The 6203-nt window shown below is 38.8% G+C and overlaps 1 pseudogene; it reads left to right on the top strand.

The window, feature by feature from the left end:
- Positions 1 to 2169: 2169 nt before the first annotated feature.
- Positions 2170 to 3243, top strand: LOC102812372 (annotated as a pseudogene).
- The last annotated feature ends 2960 nt before the right edge of the window (positions 3244 to 6203 follow it).

Raw genomic sequence — 6203 nt, 5'->3', positions numbered from 1 at the left:
TCTCTAATTCTAATGCCTCCTTCTTCACATAAACAAATTTCTTGGATTATTTGCTCAGTTTATAGATTGAGTAACTATAGTGAAAAGATATTAACTCTAAAGCACACTTTTCCTGATTTTAATCCATTCAGTATACCACTGTCCTATTCTAATGACTACCTCTTGATCTTTGTACAGTTTACTTATGAGCATAATTAGGTGTTCTGGAATGTACATTCTGTACAATGTTATTCATAGTTTGCCAAGATTCACACACTTGAGTTGCTTTGTATAATCAATAAATCACAAGTAAACTTTTTGTGATATCCTCTGCTTTCAGCCAGTATCCATCTGAAGTCAGAAATGATACCCCTCATTCCACCTCCTCTTCTGAGTCTGACTGAAATTTCTGTCAGCTCCCTGTCAATATGCTGCTGCAACTGTCTTTGAATTACATTCAGCAAAATTTTACATGCATGAAACATTAATGATATTGCTTGATTTCTACATTCTGCTGGGTCATCTTTGTTTGGAATGGGTACAGATATGGGTCTCTTCCAATTGGTTGGCCAGGAAGCTGTCTTCTAAATTTCTTGGCATAGATGAATGAGCACAACTTGCATTGCATCCATTTGTTGAAACATTTCAGTTGCTATTCCATCAATTCTCGAAGCCGTGTTTTTCACCAACACCTTCAGTGCAGCTTGGATTTCTCCTTCAATAGCATCAGTCTCAATCATATGGTACCTCTTAAAACGGTGTGAACACTGACCACTTTATTTTGGTTCAGTGATTTTAAATATTCCTTGTATCTTTTTTTGAGGCTTAATTCAATATTTTTCCCTTAAATCTTTCAATGTTTCAAGTCAAGGTTGGTGGCTTTGAACCACAAACCTTATAGTTCACAATCCAGTGCTGATCCTACAGCTCCACACCAGGAGTCCATAGCCACTGTCCAAGGCAATTACATTACACATAATTTTATAATTTTCATAATTCTATACAATTTAGTTTCTTAAGGTTATTTTATTTCAGGGGCCTGGTGACCTTGCATAACACTGGTCCTAATCTTCACCATTTCCCCCCCCACACACACACAAACTAACTCTACCATTCATTTATAACTTCTACCATTCATTTGTCAATTTGTTATACTATGGTGGCTTGCATGTTGCTGTGATGCTGGGAGCTATGCCACTGGTACTGTAAATACCATCAGGGTCACCTGTGGAGGACAGGTTTCATCTGAGCTTCCAGATTAAGACAGACTAGCAAGAAGTAGAAGGTGGACTACTTCTGAATGTTTAGCCACTGAAAACCTTATGAATAACAGTGGAACACTGCCAGATAGCAGCAGGATATTGAATACTGAAACATGATGATGAATACCTGAATACTGTAAGGTATAATGCCACAAAAGAGTCCCTTAGCTTGGAATGTATTCAATGTACAACTGGGGTAGAGCTACCTCCTCAATTTAAAATGAGCAGAAACAGCTGTAAGCATCCATTAAAAATCAGAACATGTAATGTACAAAGTGTGAATCTAGGAAAATTGGAAGTTCTTCAAAAATTAAAAGGAACACATAAAGATTGATGTTCTAGGCATTGTTGTGTTTGTTGTGATGTGCCATGACCCTGAGGTTAACAGCCCAATTCGTAATCACTACACTACCAGAGCTCCTTATAGACCTGGATATGTATGCTTTCTGACAGAGGATAAATAACTTAGCAAAGGCAAAACGTTAGACCCTAAGAAAGTTAAACTTTTAATTTACTAGGAGAAAAAAAAAAACACTTCATGATTAATAATATGTAGCCATTACATAGTTCAATTGTTTTTGGTTTTGAACTTGAAGACACCTTCAAAAGGCATCCTTAAAAAAGTAAATATAGTTTTCTGAAAAAGACTGGTATTGGCCATAGTGAATATAAAAATCACAAGGTTTACTATTCTGGGAATGACAAATTCAAGATAAATGGTATCAAAATCACCATAAAAAATGTTAAGACCTAATTTATAGTATAATGCTGTCTGTGATAGGATAATATTCATATGCCACAAGGCAGACCCATTAATATCACCATTATTCAAATTTAAGCACTAATCATTAAACCTAGTACTTACGAAATTGAAGAATTCTTCCAACTTTTTCAGTCTGAAATTTATCAAACAAGCAATCAACATGTAATGGTAAGAGTTTCATCGGTAGTAGGAACTAAGAGCAGACCCCAAAGAGCCCTGTGCAGCCCCACCAAAGCAGGCCTAGTTACCATCACACCGTGGGGGGAGCTGTCACTGCAACCAGGAGCAGCTAGGCCGAGCCCTAGCAGCCGCCCACTGTCCCCTGCGAGGTCCCCACTTTCAGCGCTGCCTCACCAAGCCTGGCACCACTGCCGGCAGTGGCGGCCAGGGCGGCCTCACATCGGAGGCGCCAGCCGGCAGGGGACCAAAAAAAGTCATCACAGCGAAGGTTTTGAGAGCGGTAAAATGGTTGAATGTAAGGAACGGATATGGTTCCTCAATAGGAACAACACCAAGGAAGATGTATTTATACACCAGACTGCCATAAAGAAGAATAACCCCAGGAAGTACCTTTGCAGTGCAGGACATGGAGAGACTGCAGTCTGATGTTGAAGGAGACAAGGTGCGGAGGCAGCAAACGTTACAAGTCCTGGTGGAGTTCTAGTGCAAGGCAGTAAATACACAGCAGAACCTAGCCATTATAGACGTTACCCACATCGTAGGAGTCCTCCACGCAGTTACCAGCAAAATGAACCAGAATAGTGAGAGTGGGTAAAAGAACCAGGGATCAGAACGTGCTCCTGAAGACCAGACCCAGCAGCGCCTGCCCTACCACAGGTGAGAGTTCCCACCTTACTACCTGCGGAGGCCCTATGAGCGTGGACCACAGTATTCCAAAACTCCTGTGCAGGGAGAGGTGATGGAGGGTGCTGACAACCAGGGTGCAGGAGAACAAGGTAGATCAGTGAGACAGAGGATGTATCGGGGTTATAAATCACGATTTTGTAGGGGGCCTCCTCACGAAAGACAGCCTAGAGAGGACGGCAATGGAGAGGATGAGGAAAATCAAGATGAGACCCAAGTCAGCAGCCACCTCAGCGTCGGTACCACAGCAACTTCAACTACCGACACAGACGTCCGGAAAACCCGAAACCACAAGATGGCAAAGAGACAAAAGCAGCTGATCCACCAGCTGAGAATTCGTCTGCTCCAGAGGCTGAGCAGGAAGAGGCTGAGTAGATGCCTGCTTACCATTTCTACCATCATCCGGTTTAGTCCTCCAACAAGAAGAAATGAATATGAAATTCCAGCAATAAGAAATGAACAAAGGATGGGAGCTGAAGACCTTAAGTGCTTGCTCTTTGCCCATTGGCCAGACAACTAGAACTATCTGCATTATCTATGCAGCATGGGTTTTTTGTTTTTTGTTTTTTGTTTGTTTTTTTTTAAGGCTTTATTGTGAATTGTGTGAAAGTTTACAGGGCAGATAATCAGTTTTACATTCAACAAATCATACACCTTGTTTCATTACGATTATAATCCCCTTCATGTACTATCAGTTAACAGTATTTCTCTCTATTCATTTTAGCTCTTAAAAAACAACAACAACAACAAAAAATACCTCAGGCATATATAATAATTTGCACCACCAAAGGGCACATTCTTAAAGTCTGCCTCCTGGCTGCCATCTCTCAGTCCCTCTCTTCCCATGAATCTAGAGTCCTAAGCTGCTCCTCTCTCCATGTCCACATCTCTGCCTCCAACTCTGGTGTCGCTGCTTCTCTGGATAAGGTCCTGCGTTCTGCTTGGCAGTATGGGGTTCTTATTATTTTTTACCTAAAGACATCTCATTTTGGTAATGACAAATGTGGTTTGTTTGTTTGTTTGTTTTAATTGTTTTTTCTCAATGCATCTTTAAAGGTTTTTTAATTGTTTCATATCTGGTCAAGTTGAGATTTTTAAGAACCTCATTTTTAATAAAAGTTTACAGCTTGATATTTTTTAAAAGTCAACAAATGCAAGCACCTATTAATAAAGGTCTTAGAAGGAAAAAACCAAACAAACATGTAATGATAATTACTGGCGATAGAAATGCAAAGGTGGGAAACAGCAGGAAAGATTAGTCATTGGAAAACATGGCCTGGTGATAGAAAGGATGCTAGGAGTCCCATGACAGAATTTTGCAAAACCAATGATTTATCTATTGCAAATAGCTTTTCAAACAACACAAAAGACAACTGAACCTCACCAGATTGAATATACAATATATATATAAAATATACAAAAATATAACCACATGAACCTCACCAGACTGAATATACAAACATTAAATTGACTACATCTGTGGAAAGAGACAGTGGAAAAGCTCCACATGTTCAGCCAAATCAATGCCAGGGGCAGACTGTGGAACTGACCATCAATTGCTCATATGCAAGTTCAGGCTGAAGTTGGAGAAAAATAAAACAAATCCATGAGAACCAAAAATATAACCTTGAACATATCCCACCAGAATTTAGAAACCATATCAAAACTATATTTGATGCATTAAATACTGATAACCCAAGACCAGAAGAGTTAAAGAACATCATGTAGGAAGAAAGTAAAAGGTCATTAAGAAGGCAGGCAATTAAGACCAAATTGGATGACAGAAGAGACTCTGAAGCTTGCTTTCTAGCATAGAGATGCTAAAACAAATGGAAAAAATCAGGAGGTAAAAAAGCCTAAAAGAAAATTTCAAAGGAAAGTTTGAGAAGACAAAGTTAAATATTATAATGGAATGTACAATGACCTGGAGTTAGAAAACCAAAAGGAAGAACACACTCAACATTTCTCAAGCTGCAAGAAGTGAAGAAAATACTCAAGCCTTAACTTGAAATATTCAAGGATTCACTGGACAAAATATTGAGTGATACAGAAAACATCAAAAGAAAATGGCGAGAATGCACAAAATCACTGAAGAAAAAAGAAATGGTCAATGTTCAACTACTTAAGAGGTAGCATATGATCAAACATCAACACAGCTAAAGGAAGAAGTCCAAGGTGCGCTGTAGACATTGGCAAAGAACAGGCTCTGGGAATTGGTGAAATACAAATTGAAATCTTTCAACTAACTGATGCAGCACTGATGGCAGTCACTCATCTAAGCTCAGACATCGGAAGACATGCATAATGCCTACTGACTGGAAGATATCCATATTTTTGTCCATTCTAAAGAAAGGTGACACAACAGAATGCAGAAATCATCAGAAAATATTACTAACATCACATATAAAGAAAATATTCCGTAAGATCATTTAAAACAGCTGCAACAGTACATTGACAGGGAACAGTCAGAGGTTCACACCACATTTAGAAGAGGATGTTGAATGAGTGATATCATTGCTGACATCAAATTGGTCTTGGCTGAAAATATAAAATATAGAAAGATGTTTTATTGTGCTTTATTGACTGCATAATTGTACACAGAATAAGAGGCAGTCATTCAAACAGAGCAAGGGGCCATTGTATGGTTTATAACCAGGAAAGGTGTGTGTCAAGGTTGTATTCTTTCACCATATTTATTCAATTTGTATGCAGAACAAATAACCTGAGAAGTTGGATTATATGAAGATGAACATACCATTAAGAATGTAAGAAGATTCATTAACATTTTGTAATATACAGATGATACAACCTTACTTGCTGAATGTGAAGAGACCTTAAAATACTTACACTAGAATGATTAATGTCTCATTTGAAAGTCTTGATTCTCACACACGGCCAAGGGAGTCTATTTGTTATTTAACCTTAAAACCAAACTCCTGTTACTCCCAAGTAAATTCTGAGTCAAAGCAACCCTACAGGACAGAGTAGAGCTGCCCATAACGTGGTGCTATAGGATAAGCACTGGACCAGAAGGTCAATTTGAATCTCAAGGCCAGCCTTTCAAGCTTACCAATCTCTCCTTAGGAACTCTACAGAGCGTTGGTATAGCCAGATGCCACTTAACAACAACAACATTAACAAATGTTTACAGAAATACACTGCCACGTCTTTCTTCTGTAGAAAAGCTGTGGGTTCAAATTACCAGCTGTGCAATTAACAACCCAGTGCTTAACCACTGTGTCTCCAGAGAATCTCTTTGCAATGTAATTTTGTCAGATATAAATAAAACCACAGATTTCAGTATGGGTGTCCCTTAATGTAAATAAAACAAAAAT

The sequence above is a fragment of the Chrysochloris asiatica genome, unplaced genomic scaffold (assembly GCF_000296735.1).
Source record: "Chrysochloris asiatica unplaced genomic scaffold, ChrAsi1.0 scaffold00269, whole genome shotgun sequence".
NCBI classification, from domain to species: domain Eukaryota; kingdom Metazoa; phylum Chordata; class Mammalia; order Afrosoricida; family Chrysochloridae; genus Chrysochloris; species Chrysochloris asiatica.
The sequence above is the reverse complement of the archived record's forward strand: the minus strand, read 5'-3'. Positions and strand labels throughout refer to the sequence as shown.